Raw genomic sequence first — 19,291 nt, 5'->3', positions numbered from 1 at the left:
GAGAAGTGCTTACGAAGGAATACAGCTACGCATGATTATGAAAATTACCCAATGAAACATAACGAAAGCACGCAACGTCGACACCGACAAAAAACCAGCATAGTTTCTCACACTGCTAAACAGAACGTGAAAGAGTAATGAACTCTATGATAAATATAAACATGTTTATTATTAAACCTTTCCTTCTAAGATTTCGTTTCTTTTTCGTTTCCTTCGGAGTCTTTCTGTTTCCATCCCGTCCGGGTTTACCTTTCGCGACTGTGGCAAGTTCTGGTACCCTCTCACTCACTCACTTGCTCACTAACTCGCATTCTTACCGGTTTTCCTCAACCTCGTGTTAAATTTTCCTTCTTCCTTCCTTCTTTCTACGTGCATACTTCAAGCCAGTTAGAGCCATACCTCATCAAAGCGGCCAACGGCAGAAAGCCGCGAGAGTGTGAATCTTGCATACCGATCGCGCAACCAACCGACGACTACGACTACGACGACGACGATGACGACGGAGTGAGAAAATCAAGTTTATGTTTGTTTACATGCCTAGTCGGTCATGTGTGCGGCATTAGAACGACTCGCGAACCACGCAGAATTGCTTGGGCCTGCGTGCTACCATGCAACTAAAAAAATGAAAAAAAAAAACAAAACAGGAAAAAGAACAAACCCGGCCCAAGAGGAGCCAAACAGATGAGGTAAGCCCAATAAGAAACCGATACCTGCCGGAGAAAGGTAGTACGACGAACGACTTAACGAGCTTAGAAGGGAAAGGTCGACCCATGCGGCAAACAAAGTAGTTTTTTGTTGGGCTCGCTTTGTCGAGAACAAAAACGAAAATGCTGGTGCCGTGTGTAGGCGGGTGAGGAATTTAGAAGGAAAGGTAGAGACATCCACGGGTGGAGTTGTTCATTCTTCTTTCCAGAATCCGTGTCTAGAATTTTGAATAGGAGAACGGACCGAGCATGAGTTTGTGGGGATTTGCTGATTGGATTGCCGGCTGAATAGCTGACGGAGTTGTTCGTTAGTTTGTATGCATAATTTGTTAGTATTGTTCGGAATTTTTTTTCTTCGCTGCTAAGACATTGATGAAAAGTTCTTCAATCAGTGATCCATTGGAACGGAAAAGTTTGTCACTGACTATTGAACAGGCAAACTCTTTGTAGAAAGAAGATTGCAAGAACAGCCGAGTATGCGTTTTGCACTCTGGAGACACTATTCTGAAATCATGCTTCCCACACAGAAAGAAATAATGAAATTTACACGACATGTAAATCAGTATTGACATGGAATAGACATGGGTCGAATCGAATGTTTCATTGAAACCCATCATCGGTGCAAAAATAAAATGAATTGCAGTGAATTTTAAATTAATAGAACTGTATCTTTCAATTAACGCTTAATTTTGTGAATAAATTGTATTGAAACGTACAGAATTGTGAAGTAATTTTATGTTTAATTGCCTGCTCCAAATATGTGCATGAAAATAGATGTAAATTTACAAAATATTTTTATCTGTGCATGTCACTCTTTCTAATGAGCAATTACTATCAATACATTTTGTATACAGATTCAATTTAATATTTATGAATATAGCATAATGAATAAATACAAACTGAGATTCCAGTTTTATGTCGGTGCAATATTCTATAGGCTGCATATGAATACTGATTAAAAATAATGGAAATAACAAACCCTTCCTAATCCATGGTGTGATAATGTCCTTCTTTTGCCATTTATATGTTCTCATTCAAACAATTATGAGATTCTATCCTCGGCCATTACTATTGTGAACTTATCAAATATCGAATAATAGTAGATTTCAAACGATCAAATCTACATCTTTCGAAATCGATTCAGACATCTCCAATAAATTTCGGCGTAATAAAATCACTGGGATTTGTCGGTTACGTTACATATAAGATTATATCTCCCTACTCGGGAATGTTCGCCATAACCCTTCCAAACCTGGTCAATGAATAAATTTTAGCTTTCAAATAAACCTCTATGTGCAAACTAATTAAAAAAGGCGCACTAAATTTTTTCGGAAATTTCTTAACCGATTTTCACAAATTAAGAAGCAAATGAAAGGTCTTAAAGTTCTTCGAGAAATCCTCGAAAAGTTCATCAAGATCCGACTTTCGGTTCCGGTATTACAGTGCGATTAGTGAAAATTTTCAATTTCATGAGTATTTTTTCACAACAAGGTGCACATTTTTATAAAACTTCCTGCCAAATTCATCTGGTTGGTAAATCTTGTTAGTTAGTAAATATATATAGAGAGTTTGAGGCTACTAGTCCTCGGTTTCAGCTTCCAAAAAAACCGATAATAGTGAAGAAAATATCCAAAAACGGAACTCAACAACGGTTAAGCCGATTTTACGAATCATGATTCAAATTAAAGCTCTCATTGTCTTTAAATATGCTGTACAATTTCATCAAGATCCGACTTCCGGATCCGAAATTATAGGGCGATGAGTGTCGAAACTTTAGAATCGACATTCAAAATGACGATGCAAAACTAGTACGCATCGGTACGTGCGGCTTTGCTCCGTTTGCAGCGGGTTTTGTTCAATTTCGTACAGCGTGCAGAGTTGCTACATCAAAATTAATATTTTTCAGGCGAAAAAAATGTAAATTTCTAATTCTTTTATTTTTCTGCAATCTCTTGAAAATTTGACCGTGGAAATCTGCCCAGAGGGCTAAGTGTTCTATATCATTCGACACAATTTATCAAGTTGAGCAATGTATGTGTCTGTGCATGTATGTGTGTGAGTATGTGTCAAATAATGTCACTCATAAAATAAATAATCTCATTGTACCATAGTTGCTATTGAATTTCACACCGTCATTTAGAGCGACGATGCAAAAATAGGGCAAGATTCTTCTAGATTTGGCTTAAAATTGATTCAATTTGTAGGGTATATTAGTAACTTACTAAACGAACCGACTTCGGCTATACTGGTTCCAAGTTCCCCGTTCCAGAAGTACCGGAAATAGTGGTAAAAATGTTTCAAATGAGACCCACTAAATTTTCTCAGAGATGATTTGATTGATTTCCACAAACAGGCTCCAATAAAAGTTCCTATAGTCTCATAGGTTACTGTTTAATTTCATCCAAATCCGACTAGTTTCCAGAACTATAGGGTAAGGTGTGTTTAATCATTTAGTGCGACGATGCATTCTTATTAACTAGATATAACTGTTTACAAATTGAAAAGGTTATGTGCCACTTGAGCCAATTAGTTCTGATCAGTGCAGTAAAACTTCATTCAATTCAATTGAAACCGAATGTGAACACACTGACCATCTGTCTACTGCAGTAAACTTAACACTCTGACACACACAACCTTCGCTGACGTAGCGAACGGGCAGCATTCAGTTCTTCAATCGATTCTCTTCAAATCAATGCCCAGTTAAACCACCGTCAGTTGATCTCTTGAAGTAACAAAATATCTCTTTCAAGATAATAGATGAAAGACAAACCAGATAGCTGAAATATCAATTACAGAATACACATAAATTAATAGTTTCCTCCTTCTGTTTTCATTTTTAATACTTTGCTCCATTTATAATTCTATTCATTCGAACTTGCTCACTACCAACAGCGAAGACAATGAAACAGCTAGACTACTTAGCACTTGAAACTGAGCAAGCAAAATTTCAAATGACCTGGTGAGATTATTCAACTGACGATGAATTCTAGGAGCTTCACTTGAAAATGGCAGGAAAAATCAAATAAATTTGTATCGATATGCTGGCGGTCAGTGGCCGTAAATTTCATTTTCAACTGATATTATTACGATTGAACATAAAATTTTACCGCACTGGTTCTGATATACCAATATATTTCTGGAAGCAGAAGTGAAAGTCATTTGAGTTTTGAACTTGGTCTATGGGCAATAGTACACAGCACTAATGACTCGTGTTAATTTTCCGTCTAAACAGAGGCACATAAAAGAAGCGTCGCAATTGATCTAAATTTACAACCCAAAAGATGTAATAATAGGTCGTCAATAGTTCCATAGCTAATTTAAATGAATTTGACATCAAAGAAGACTCGCATTTAAATGTTAATTGACGTGATAACAAGTCTTCTCTCGAAAAAAATACGGCATGCTTTCTTAAACATCATGTATAATTTTCAATTTTTTTATGAGTGTACCTTCCAAATGAGCCAAAGCTTGTTGAAATCGGTTCAATTATTCCCGAGAGAAATGAGAGGCGGTAAATATTTTTTTTTGAAAGGTGCCAACACACAGACATTCTCCGATCTCGTTGAGCTGAGTTGAATGATATTGGGAGTACAAATTAGTTCGGTTCGTTTTCAAAAGATGGCTCTTTCTGTTATGAATATTAAAGAGTGACAGCTGATAGTTTCAAGAGGTTCATCTAACATCTGTCATCATTCAGTTCATATTGCTTCGAGTTTTTTTTTAAAAACCTTGTTTTTCACTGTGTTATTTATGAGCAATTTTATGTTAACTAAGTAGCATCTGTGGGAAGTTTTAGTTTTCTATTTTAATTGGAAAAAGGTGCAGCTTTCCATGATTCCATACGTTTAAAGAAAGGAGATTTCAGCGTAGAAGGCAGGCCTTGCTCTAAACAACAAGAAGAAAATTGAAAACAAACATTTGGAATTACGCGATGAAGATCCGAGTCAAACGAAAGAGGAACTTGCAGAATCATTGGAAGTGACACAACAAGCAATTTCTGTACGAGTAAAAGCCATGGAAATGATTCAAAAACAAGGAAGTTGGGTGCCTTATGAACTGAAACCGAGACACATTGAAAGGCGATTTTTCACTTGCGAGCAGCTTATTTAAAGGCAACAAAAGGTTACTGGGGATAAAAAAAAGGAAAAAAAATACTACGATATGCCCGGTCAATTGGTTTCTATCAACCTCAATATCAACACCAAAGCTGAATATTCATGTTTCGACGGTCATTTTATGCTGGTCTGGTGGGACCAAAAGAGTGTTGTGTACTACGAGCTGCTAGAACCAGTCGAAACTATAACGGGCGATTGGTGTAGGCTATCGGCATATTGATGCGTTTGAGCCGTGCATTACAAAAAAACGCTGAAATACATCAAATACATGATTTTCCTGCATGACAACGCTCGGCCTCGTGTCGCAAAGGTCGTAAAAAAATATTTGGAAACGCTCAAGTGGAACAGCACCTGCCGTATTCTCCTGACATTGTTCCTTCTGATTACTGGTTGTTCCGACGGAAACAGCATGATCTGGCAGGTCATCAGTTTACTTCTTCCGCATAAATTGAAAATTGGCTTTAAACTTTAATCACCTCAAAGGACGAGACATTTAAAAAATTTCCTGACAGGTGGGAAAAAGTGGTATCTAGTGATGGACTATACTTTGATTAATCTTTAAATTCTTTTTATTTTAAATAAATGCAGTTTTGACCCCAAATATATAACACTATGAGTCCCTGGGGCTCCGTTCGAAAATCGGGTTTTCCAGCAATTGTATTACCGTTCTAAAGAGTCAGGCCTTCTTGATCCAGCTAGTGGTGTGAAAATGTCTCATTTATCATTTGTATCTTAGCTAATTCATGACACAAATTTATTCCCAAAGTGGGCACAAATGCATTTGAGTTAGTTCAGACCGATTACTGTAATTCCCTCAACCATACTTCTACGCTTACGTTGTATATCTGATAACGTTCGCGTAGTCGAAAATATCATCAATAAGGTACTTCAGCTTGATCATAAAATTCTACATGAGAAAATAGAATACTGGTTGAAAAAGTGCGGTTACGTCATTTAACATATATCATTATGAACCGGAATCGGGAGTGTTGGCCATATGATCTAAGAACTTGATCAATGCCCAATAGTAGCTCTCAAACGAGACTAAGCTTGTTGAAATCGGTTCAGCTAAACCCGAGAAAAATAGCGGATAGGAAAAAATGGGTTAGTCGGTTACGTCATTTATAACATTATATCTTCGGCACTAACTCTACACAGTTCGAAAAAGTCTGTTGATTTTACATCTTATCAGATGCATCATATTTTACATAAATTTATATTCATAATTCATAATTTATAGCGTCATATTTTACATAAATTTATATTCAAGAACATGAAAAATTGTGTGATTTGAAAATTACATGGCTTTAAAACGAATGGAATAAAAATCAAAAAATCGACAGCAACAACGCGACTTGAACCGAAAAACATTAGATCACAAAGCACACCAGATAGTCGACTGAGCCACAGAGGCACATATGTGCTTGGCTGGTAAAACGTGCATATAAAATCATACTGTCTCACTTGCTAGCCGAGTGCAAATTACTCTCGGAACCAGTAAATTTCTGTACGAATGGAATATTGCATCATTTGAGAAGTAGTTATGAATTGTATCGTTTGTAGAATTATGTCACCTGTAAAATTCATAATTTAATTCCGCCATCTCCGAGAAAATTCAGCGGATGAACAAATATTTGAAATTCTCCTAATCTACATCTATGAGGATATTTGACCGATTTCGGACACCAAAATAATAGCAGCAAAAAAAAAATTACACTTGATTCACCAATATTGTATTTCATAATTACAGAGTCGAATCTTAGTGTGTTAATGTTTTTTCTGTATAACTCTCTTAGTTTCTGTAATATACACGTTATTAGGTTCTGTACGGTACCCTAAGAAACACCCGCGGTGACGATTCTCCATCTTCCCTTGAAATCGTCGTTTATATTTGCTTTCCTCTTAGGTTCGAAGAGTTTCCGCTTAACTAGAGCACAGTACTTCTCTATTGGGTGTAGTTTTGAACAGTTTGGTGGATTGATAGCTGTTGGCACCTTTACCTTATACTATTCCAGGACGGGATTTGCATAGTGACAAGTGGCTAAATCAAGCTAAAAAAAGAGATGCAGTGTCGTGGCTTTTCGATTCGCAGACATTCTTTCTTGTACACGCTTTTATTGATAGTGTCGGTACAATTACTAATGACCTGCCAAATCAATTAATCCCTCGAGAATTAGAACACCTTCCAGAAATGCTCGGCAATGGCGTTCTTCCGCATCGCGGTAGAAATATTCAAACGCGGATACTGTTTCATCCAAAAAACAGCCTAATTGAGCATAGCCTCGGCACATGTTCTTCTGTGTACTGACGCGACGCAGTTCAATAAGCAATCATGCCCGCAAGCAAGCATTTCTCACGGGTTTCATTGTCCATTTACAGTCTGAATCCAGTTCCAAAATCCAGGTCCAGAATTCGGTTCCAGAATCTAGGTTCAGAATCCAGTACCAGATTTAAAATTCAGGTTCAAAATTCAATTCCAGATGCAGAGCTCAGCTCTTAAGGCCATTGTCCAAGTACCATGCGGGTGGTTTTAAGAAATTTTCGATGGAAATTTTGAAAAACTAGTCAAAACCAAAACACACAGACCTTTGAAAAGCTTTTATCTATCTGCAGGGCGAAAAAGGCTGAAAAACTCGGAGGATTTTCCCAGTCTTATAAAAAATAGCACTGAAAAATGAGTGTTTTTGTGATCTTTCACAATTATTTGGAAAAATAATGCGATGATATAATTTTTTTTTCAAATAAACCTTATGATGGCTATAAAGATTACATTCGGACACATTTTTGGAAAACATTCTCACGCTTTTCATAGAAAATCAACGAATTTCAAAAATTTCAACGAAATCGGTTATATCAAATTCGTTGATTCTCCATGAAAAGCGTGAAAAGGTTTTCCAAAAATGTGTCCAAATGTGATCCTTGTAGCCAGCATAAGGTTTATTTGAGAAAAAAAATTTATGCCATCGAATTATTTTTTCAAAAAAATGTAAAAGATCACAAATAAAACTCAAATTTTCAGCCATTTTCGCCCTGCCGATAGATAAAAGCTTTTCAAAGGTCTGTATGTTTTTGGTTTTGAAAATTTTTTCAAAATTTCTATCGAAAATTTCCTAAAACCACCCACGCGCTTGATACTTGGACGATGACCTTAAATCGAGGTCCAGAATTCGGTTCCAAAATTCACGTTGAGAATTCAGTTTTGAACTCAGAACTCGGATTCAGATCCAAAATCCAGGTTCAAAATTGTAGGCGAGCAACTAGTTCCAGGGTCAGAATTTCAGGTTCATCATTAGGATTTAAAATCCAAACCGGTTCAGAATTGAGCTCCAGGTTCCGAAATTAGTTCTAGAATCAAGGTTTAGAATCCAAGAATGCAATGAATGAAGCAAATCGACTCTTTGCATATGTGATTTTTTTATCATTCTGATTATCATCCGCATCTGTGGGACATTAAAAATTCGATTTTTTTATGAATCAGGAAATCAATGATTTAAGAACTATTTGATGTTTCCTACTATTGAAATGCTAGTGTCAGTATTTTTGTAATTCGTGCCATGTGCAGTTCAGCGTTCGGTAATTTTTTTACTCTCGTTTGTTCCGCTTCTTTGCCTGCAAACGTGTAATGACGCAGTATTTAAAAAGAGAGAGCATTCATTCAGTTAGTGTGAGTATCGATCTAGTTTGCACCATGTGCAGTTCTGCAACCAGGCAATTCGATTGTCTTGCATTCGCCAGATACCAGCGGGAGGACCAGTTGCGCGCCTTATTTCGACGGACCAGAGGCAATTTTTTTCAATAATATTTCGATGCATCTAGGCAAACTCACTTAAACTCCTTCATGATAAAACTCAAACATTTGGTTCTTGTAAAAACCCAAATTCTATCCCGAAGAACTATTAGATATTCTGTACCATAAAAATTAGTGTAATTCGCACCGTGTTAGTATTAGTGTAAGTTGCACTGTTTGGCGGCCGGGAAATATTTCAGTCTTGTTCGTTCCGTATAATTTAATTGTGTTGTAGAATACGTTTGTCGTGAATAAGTTGGGAGAATGACCCAGCCAAGGTTCACGAAATGTCATCAACGAGAAGTTAGCAATTCTACTCTCTCCGTCGGAGCGGTACGAGGTACGAGGGGCACTTTCCACATTTTTCTGCTCAATATACACATCATTTAATAAGATGAATAGATAATAGAGACTCAGATAGATTATAAGTAGTACTTAATTATATTTTAACACTGAACATTATATTTATATATCTATATTCGTTATACTTCTGATTTTGAAATATAGTTATGTAAACAAGTATGTGTAAAATGTTATAAAGATGATGGATTTTTACGCCCATTTGATGAACCTCAAATGGGCTTTTCCCACTCGACAAAAACTCCGTTAAGATCAATCTAGGTCAGATGTAAGGAAATAAATAAAAAAAATAATTAATACAAAAGTATTAATTTACATCCTCCTATTTTTTATTGAACTCGTAGTCAATTATGGCAGTTGCACACTTTTTGTAAAGAACCTTGTGCCGTCCTGAATTTATTATAATTCATCACGAGACTACTTCGTGTGTGATATAAATAGTACATTGTTTTATATTGGCAAAATAAAATTACTGAATATTTCCTCAAAATATTGCCGTCTCTGATAACGGATGAAAAAAGGCATAGTTACAGAGAAATGGTAGATAACAGATCTTTAACTAGTTAATCAACGAAAAATAAAGATTCCAGTTCTTAGTAGAATGTGGTACACAGGACAGTCTTCTTTTACGACATGGAAGCAGGAATCCAGTGCATAAACTCTAGGCAAAAATATTATATACTAGACGGCTGGGCTTGTCCGGAGAATAATAAAAGTAATATCAATCTCTTAAAGGACTTCAGTCATGATCTTGTTTATAGCTTTCATATACCGAAAATGTGGTAAATATCAGAGTAGCATTACCATCGCGATTCGAAAATACTTCAAGTACGCACCAGACGAGAAAGAATCGTCGTTGTTTTATTTCAATTCGTCCATACAAAAAAAAACTGAATTGTGACTCATGACAATGGCTGTCAGTCACTGTGGACTTTTATCATTCTCTATTTGAACATATGGCTCAGTGGATTGTCCAATCGGAATTATCTCCCTCGTTTAATTAGAACGTGGTGTTTGTTTCGAGAACCGTCATCATAAGCAGAGTTACAGACAGAATAACAGGAAAAATAACGAGCAACAGAGAGAGAGAAAGAGTGGGACCGATAGAAATGAGGATAATGATGCATCATTCGAGACAGCATGGCAAAACAAAGCAGATCGCGTGCGCTACTCCTGACCACAATGTTTCGCTTTTTTGTCCTGTCCCAAACAATACGATGCACTTAGAAATGAATACTGCACATGGCTGGATATCGTTTAATGATGGTTAAAGTACCGGGGAAGAAACATCCCCTGTGTGAGTGTTATTGTGACTAAAAAAACCGACAAAAATGACAACGCCCTTGCCATGCATGCAGTCGAAGCGCATCAGTCAAACTGTGGATATTTTCGAATGAGCGGGGTTTGCTTGGACGGGCTGCGGATTAATATATCAAATGCAGTCTATTTGAAATGAAAACATTAATTTAGCTGGAGGGTACAGAAATGATGAGAAACCCAGCTTGTCACTCAATGTTTCCGAAAATACACCGAATTCTCGCAGAAGCCTCCGCTCAAATCTGATTTCAAAAATATTGCACTGATTTGAGATTTTATTTTTCTCCGGAGGGAATTAGAAATTGCCAACCAAAGGATTTCGTCATTTTGACACTTTCAATTCTTTTGTCACGCGTAGCGAGAATTGAAACAGGCTTCCTGAAAACATTGCAAGTATTTTATTGATCAAAGGATCGAATCTAGGATCGCATTTTTAAAGCACGATTTCATGTGGGCAGAAGATATGTCAGTTTTTTCCAGATTGCTAATGATTGTGTATTTCTCGTATAAAAATCCTATGAAATCTTTGAGAATCAGAAATATTCCTGCATTCTCAAACTTAGATTGAGCTTGGAATCAAAATCCAAAATAATCTACGTTTAATCAATGCAACATCGGATCTTGAGCACAGCACTACGATGATATTAGATTTCAAAGATCTTCGACTTTCTCAGAAAGACAGACTACGCAACCACTGTGGCAATCAAGGTCTTATCATCACTTTGAAGTTTCTTGAATATTATCTCTTAACTTTAATTGAAAGGTCATATCTATCAGGTGTACAACTTTGCTTCCGCCGTTTTCCGATAGGTGGCTGTACCGGCTGAGGCTGGTCAAAATACATAGATGATAATGCCTTTAAAGTGAGTGTGTACAGTCTAACGAATTGTCATCGCCGTTTCAGTGACAGTCTTTCTTGTTTTCGTATCATTCACGCTCGAAAATGTCTGTTTATGTGCCCAATTCTCGTCATTTGCGGGAAGTTTTACTTTTCTGTTACAATTCGAAAAAAAATGCAGCTGAAGCGCAGCGAATGCTCTCAGAAACTTACAATGATGCTGAGTAAAAGAACGTGTCGGGAGTGGTTTCAACGTTTTGAAAATGGTGATTTCGATGTCGAAGACAAACATGGTGGTGGAAGAGAAAAAACCTTCAAAGATGAACAACTAGAAGCATTGCTTGATGAAGATTTGTGCCAAACCCAAGAAGAGCTTGCCGAATCGTTGGGAGTGAGTCAGAAAACCATTTCAAAATGTCTCAAGCCCCTGGACATGATTCAGAAAGAAGGAAACTGGGTGCCGTACGATTTGAAATCGAGGGACATCGAGGCCTCACGTCGCAAAAGTAGTCAAATAGTACCTGGAAACGCAGAAATGGGAAGTCTTACCCAACCCGCCGTATTCCCCTTGCCTCACCCGCCGTATTCGCCCCTTCTGACTTACACCTATTCCATTCGATGGCACACGGCCTGGCAGAACAACAATTTCAATCCTTCGAAGAGTTGGAAAAATGGATTGCTTCATGGATAGCGTCAAACGAGCCGGGATCCGAAAATTGCCAGTAAGATGGGAGGAAGTTGTCGCTAGCGACGGACACTACTTTGAAGAATACACCTGTGAGCACTGTTTCGCAGTAAAGCTATTAATTTTGGAAAAAACGGAAGCAAAGTTGTACACTGATATAGTTCATAAGTTTCATCTAAATCTAATTTCCTCAATTACAGACTGATAAAAATTTAAAACTATGTAACTCATTTTTCTCGAGGATGACAATTTGAGTTCAAAGAACTCATTAACATTGTTTTAGTTTTAAAACTTCCAATTCTAGGTGATTATCCTATTCGAGAGTATTTTAGCTTTTCTCATACAGAAGACTATCGTTTGTAGGAGCCAATATTCATATACCATTCGACTCAGCTTGTCGAGTTGAGTAATGTTTGTATGTGTGCGTTTCAAATAATGTCATTCATTTTTCCAGAGATGGCTGCATCGATTTTCTTAAAACTAGGCTCAAACGAAAGATACCATAGATTGCTATTGAGTTTCATCTTATTCCGACTTCTGGTTCGGGAGTTACAGGGAGAAGTGTGTTTTAAATTGCGAAATGTCATTTAAAGCTGCGATGTAAAAAAGGGAAAAATTCTTCTAAATTTTACCCAAAAGTACTTTTGAGCTAAATTTTGAGGAATTTTCCCTCATTTACATCGTCGCTCTTAATGACGGTTCGCATCAAATCTACTTTTCAGTCAATGCTCGAAGGACTGAGTGTAATATACAATTCGATTCAGTTCGTCGAGGTCAACAAATATCGGAGTGTGTATGTTTACATGTAAGTTATGCATATTACATTATCCCGGAGATTTTATAAACGTGGTAATAAACGACAGTTCTTATAGTCCCATAGCCTGCTAATAAATTTTGTTCAGATCCGATTTCCGGTTTCAGAGTAATGTGCAAAAATGCACAAAGAAAATTTAAAAATTGCTCGCGAGTTTCTCGGTCTCAGAGACCGCTTGACCAATTTCTGTAAACTTCAATTCAAATGAGAGGTTCTGAAGTCTCATAACCTGCTATAAAACGCTATCCGGATCCGACTTTTGGTTACCGAATAACGGAGTAAAATGTGCCTGGAAAACGTGCTCAATTTTGTCAGAAACCGCTGAACAGATTCTCGCCGAATCAGATTCTAATAAAAGGTCTCTGGTTCCATAGCCTGCTATTGAGTTAAATCCATTCAATCTTGCTTCCGGTTCCATTGAGGCGAGGTAAAATTTGTCAAAATACAATAAAATAAGGTGGAGAGTGTTAAAAATTTCACACCATCATTCAAGATGCTAATACAAACACCGTAAAAACTTTTCGAAACTGTGCTAAAAATTATTAATCTATGTAGATCTTGATAGTTGATAGACCACAGAAATCGACTTCGACTATACCGGTACCGATATCCAAATTGAGCAATTGTCTGTATTCGCTTTTCTGGGTGATGGCTGAACTGATTTTCACAAATTTAGATTCAAATGGTCTTACGGTCCCATTATCTGCTGTTGAATTTTATTTCAATCCGACTTCCCGTGGTGTAATGATGTCTTTCTCATATCAATCATACTACCATATATAGTACTGTGGTATTCTTTAAAATAATAAAATAATAACCTAAATCGGTTTGTTTGTTTGATAAAAACCATCAATTGGAGAAAGTTTGAGGTCTTTTTAGAAAATTTTTGACGGTTTTTCGACCTTTTCAGGTATTGTATAAAATTTTTAACACACTTTACCCTATATTTCCGGAACCGGAAATTGGATCCAAATAATATTCAGGCATTTTGTATGGGTACCACCAGACCTTTCATTTGAATTTAATTTCGTGAAAATCGGTTCAGCCATCTCCGAGTAAAATTGCAAAAAAAAAACGTTACATACATACATACGCACATACACACACACTCACATACATACACAGAAATTTTTGACACTCGGCCCTCCGGGCCTCGATCGGTTTTCACAGTGACCTTTCTATATGAGAAAGTCAAAAATGTATATTCAATTTTTTCGGAAATGGCTCAACCTATTTTCACAACTTAAGACTTAAACGAAAGGTCTTGAAGTTTTTCAAATGTTTGGAACATTTCATTCGGATCTGATTCCTGATTTTAAAGTAAGAGCGCGATAAACGCGAAAATCTTCAATTTAATGAATAGTTTTTCACAAACGATGGCAAAAACAGATACAAATCCATATAAACTTAACTCGGCACCACCGACCCCCCATTTCCTGTGTCGGAAGCACACAAAGTAGTGAACAACAACTCCGAAAGTAGAACTCATTTCGATTTTTCTGCGATACTTGAACTGATTTTCACGAATCTTGATTTAATTACAAGGCGATGAGTGTCAAAGCTTTATAATCGCCATATAAAATGACGCAACAAAACCGGTACGTGCTGACACGGAATAGAAAATACAACACGCCTTTACAAACAATGCAAAAAGCGTGCTTCGTTCGTACACGCTATAAAGAAAACGAAACCCAATACCGAAGCTGATTACGTACTCACTTTCCTTAAATATAGCGTGACCAATTTTCACAAACTTAAGTTCAAATTAAAGGTCTTGTGATTTCATACAAGGCTTTAGAAATACATCCGGATACAATTTTCGGTTCCTGAATTATACGATGAAAAATGTTAAAAAAATAATATCGTCACTTTAAGCGGCGAAACTAGGAAGCACCAAAAGTAGTGATGAAATACGCCAAAATGATACTCAGACTATTTTTTCAGAGACGGTTGGTCAATTTTCACGAACTTAGGTTCAAGTAGAAAATTTTAATATTCCATATAAAATTCCTGAATTTTATATGGATCCGACTTCTGGTTCCGAAACTACTGGGTTAAGCGATAAAAAATTTATGCTGCTTAATTTTTTTAGCTACGTTTATCTTGTAGGCCATATTTGTTACTGGCCATACGAACCAACTTCAGCTATTCCGGTCCACGAATTTAGGTTGCGGAAGTATTGAAAATAGTGGTCAAAAACAGCAAAAAGGATCTCACTCATTTTTCTTAAGGATGGCCAAATCGATTTTCACAAACTTATAGATACAGAATCCTTGAATTCGTTGCTGATAAGACTTTCGGTTCCGGAACTATTGGGTGGTTTGATTCGTAGATTTCGCTTGGTTATGCTCGAACAAACTTTCCTGTTTCCATTCATGTTCAGTTGTTCTTAGTAATATTTTTTGATGGTATGAGAAATATGAGAAAGGTATCAATATACCACTAGAATTGAGACAGGTTTTACTATTTATAGTTGATGATAAACTAAAATTATCGAAACGTACTTTTCTAACCTAGACAAAATAACAATCAGCATCTTAAATTATATGAAATCTATCAGCGAAAAAAAACTAACAAAAGTTATCCATTGGAACTCGCTATTGGAAAAGTTTACTCCAAAAATTAAACTCACTTGCTTATTTCATATTCCAAAGGAGAAATTTTCATCGATACGTGGTGGAAAGTTTTTGGTTATTCTTCAGTATTGAACATGAGCTTTCAAAGTAACAAGCCACATATGACACATAAATTTCAGACTGCACGACTATTGCCATTGTGGTTTGCCTCGTCGTCGTCGTCGTCGTCGCCGTCATTTTTGTCGAAGCCATCATGTGTTGGCCCTTCCTGCAAAGAGGCACCATATCCCTGACTTTTTGCGTGGCTTGTAAAGCTCTTCGCTCTGGCTCCGAAACATGATGGCAGTGGAGCAGCCGCAAGTGCACGAACATAAATTTATGCTGCTGTTGCTGTTTTGCGGTCGGCTGTATGTCTGATGTGTTTTTCCTCGAAGCGGCGATATTAGCTCCGAGGGCAAAACCTTGAACTCGAGTGGCCTCGGAAAGAATCCTGACCGGCCGTCATGCTCCTTCCAATCCATGCTCAGCAACGTGCGGTGCATTGTTTCGTACCGCAAATGTTACTGGGCTGTCTGTGTAGCATCGTTGCATGATTCCGATGGGCGTACGGACTCATATCGTTTCCTTCTCTAGAGACAATCCCTTGGCAAGATATGGCCACGACTGCAATGCGTTGGTTTATTGTAATGAGAGTCACTGGCGGCAGCGGCGATACCGTAGTTAAAGATCACCGTCAGTTACACATTGGCGGTCGTGATTTTTCTTTGTGTCAATACTTGGCGAAGGTGGTACCACCAACAACCGTTGGGCGATGACGAGTGGAGACCCATGGCCGAGCTAATTATCATGAGAGCTTTGAAGGACTTACTATAGTAGCATTTAACTCACCATTCGTACCAATTATTTTACTCAATCCCATCCTCCAGCTTTTTCGGTACTATTAGGTAGCTGAATCGCTGCTGGTGCCTGCTCGACACTGTTATTGATTACCCTTGAGTTACACTTATTTCTTTCATTGCACTCCGGCAACCAATTCGAAATATGGTAATTTAATGGGGCCGATCGATGGTAACGATGGCCGGGAAATTCAAGGGCGTAATATATTTGAGGAACGTGGGAAAACCACAAATTAAATATTAAAAAATTGGTCATATTTCTAGCCTGAAAATATTTCGACAGAATTTTGGCTTTTTTCAGTCGAGTTACTGAGTTGAATCAGTTTTACAATATCTTGATGATAAATTAAAGGACATTTATGAATATTAGTATACAGTGCATTCTACCTTTTTTTAACAGAATAAAGAGATAGATGAACAAGTATGCAAAAAAAAATCTTCCCTAGGCATAATTTGCAATTTTTTGGATTACTTCGTAGTTGCACTACCCTGAAGATGTGGGAAACCACATCTCAGAAGTAACCTGATGAACCAATTGTTTCGTATTGTATGTATTTGGTAGAGAACTTCCTCCTTCATTCTGCCCACCCAGTTTGGTTTCCTTGTAAATTTGATAATCGACGCTTTGTCTCAGGGAACTATTTTGTAATAAGTACCTAAAGTTTTGTAAATTATTTAATTTTCAAAAAAGCCTCAATCAAATTTACGTCAAATGTTGGTTTTCATAACACGTTTAAAATAAAAATATTGCGAAAAAAATGCTGTTATTTTTACAATTAGTTCGCAAAGTCTTGCAATACATTCAACTTATGTTCTCAAAGTATAACTTTTTGAGACTCGTCAAAATACCAAACGGTTAAAACCGAGTATAAATAAACATTCATTCCATCAACTTTTTGATTGCCAGGTTTCTTCTTGAACAGAATTTATTTTAGGCTAATACAAGAATACATTAGAACCTTTAGTCGCTAGCTGGCATTTAGAACCAATTTTAGTATCGAGTAACGACCTCGAAGATCACATTGTAATTAATTCGTCTACTTTGGTTCGTTCGATAAATCATAAGCCGCTTGCGGTTTTGACGACTAAAACAAAGAGCAAAACAGTATTGTGAACAATATGAGGATTTCGTTGGGAGCAAACTTATCTATAATAATAGCGAAAAAAGTGTGTGTTGCTAATGTTCTCTGGTATGCGTGGGCCGATCTTCAAATGATTTTTTTTTGTTCGAAAGGTGACGTTTATGCGGAGGTTTTAGGCTATAGTAAATAAGGAAAATCCTTCGACAAAGTATAGAAAAACTAGAAAATTGATTCGTTTAGAATTGGAAATTTTCCATTCAATGCATGCTAGATCTCCAATGATTGTTTGGCGCGTATCGAGTTATGCAATGCTGCTGCCCGCTGGAGAGCAAAATATGAATACTAGATTATTAATAAAACCGTTTGGAGCCAAACGAGCTGATTTGTGCAAAAATTTCACTGAGTCTACTTGATTCACGTGTTTCTTTATTTCGAATCACATGTTCAATTAAGTAAGGGCGCCAAATGAACAGCATACAGGTTTCCATTTTCCGATATATAAATTTGGGTTCAATACCATGAAGTCAAATTATAAAACGACTATAATAAAAGGAACTGATTAACGTTTTTTTATGATTCGTTGTTTTCCTAAAATTCCAGAAATGTGAATTGTATCTTCTTGATAGATATAGTTATTGCTTTTACAATGCACTGAGACAACTGGATCAGCACACCTCAGCTGCCACTTCAAATTAAGACCGTTAACTCAAACTCCAAAACTGTTCGGCTCTCTACTTTTTGGAACGATTCCATTTGAATTAGAGGTATTTTTTCGTAAATATCTCTTATTGTTTTTTAGGCAACAACATAATTTATCTCCATACCATCGGAAATATGTTCAGCAATTTGTGGTCAAATTTTCAGTAGTATGAGATATTTAAAAATAACACCAAGTTGAAGTTTTCTAAGATTTAACGAATCATCGCACATTTTGTTCGCTAGTAAAGCAGACCCTAACTATGAATGGTTATAAACCATGAGTATAAAAAAATGATTAATATGAAAGAGACATATTTGTGCATGTTGTTTAAGACGGTCAAATTAGTCATTCAATTTATAACCAGAATGGTTTTATAATTAATTTTCTCTCCTATAGCGAAATAGTTCAGTCAAAACCGAGCTGATTTGAAAAAAATTGGTTTTTTTCTTATTTTTAATTTATGACTTAAACATTGCTATATGTTTCAGTTACAACAATTTACCGTATATGTTTTTACACATCCCAAAACGAGCCCCAAAAAATCTAAAAGTATGAATATTTTGCGTTATACATTGAAAATATTTGGTTTCATTTGATTTTTTACATGTTATACGGCGGTCGTCGCCATAATTTTACTTACATGATACCATGATACGTGGAAAATGCAATTATTTAATTTTTTTGTATGTTTTTCTAATATATTTGTTTACCTTTTTTATAATAATGATGTATAGAGTTCGCTCAAACTAAAGAACAATTTTTTGAAGTGTGAAAAAAATCTGTCAGTTTTATTCGTATTTACGTTATCCAGTTATGTCTCTGTCATTACCCACCCGTTTTTTCGTCCCGTCCTGGTCTTCAACCAAGCAAAAAAAGTAAAACGCTGGTAATCAACCTAAAAAATCAGATGAACGTATGTCAGTATAAATAACAACAATTTCCAATAATTTAGAAAATTTTCCGGTTGTAAGCAATACTAGGTCAGGGTCATTTTGTCGAAAGCCGTTTCACCGAAACAACTAAACATCACAGCATTTGCTTTGATGTATCTACCAGGTACGGTTCGTAAATTGTGCACAAATGAACAAAAGTATTCGCAAACTTCCACAGCCGATTCCTTAGAGTACAATACATTTAGGGTAACGGCTCCCTATTTCATCTTGAGTTACCTCAAAAACTTGATTTAGCCACTAAAATCACTATAATTATTTCATATTTCTGATTAATCCGCCCTACCTTACATTGAGAACTGTTTCACATTTCTTGAAAATTAAACTCATATCCATAAAACAGCTAAAAACAATTCTGATATGCTCACTACTTTGTTCCTAATTTCATCTCAATGGATTTTTATTCATCCTATCATTGGTCCTATATTCATTCTGTTAATTAGCAATTGTGATAGCAATCAAAACTT

At 36.5% G+C, this 19,291-nt stretch overlaps 1 protein-coding gene across 2 annotated transcripts in view; it reads left to right on the top strand.

The window, feature by feature from the left end:
• Window positions 1-19,291, top strand: part of LOC131427746 (protein gustavus) — a 337,641-nt gene that overhangs the window by 179,305 nt on the left and 139,045 nt on the right. The window lies entirely within an intron of this gene.

Source organism: Malaya genurostris, chromosome 2 (assembly GCF_030247185.1).
Source record: "Malaya genurostris strain Urasoe2022 chromosome 2, Malgen_1.1, whole genome shotgun sequence".
Taxonomy (NCBI): domain Eukaryota; kingdom Metazoa; phylum Arthropoda; class Insecta; order Diptera; family Culicidae; genus Malaya; species Malaya genurostris.
This window is presented reverse-complemented; position numbering and strand designations above follow the sequence as displayed.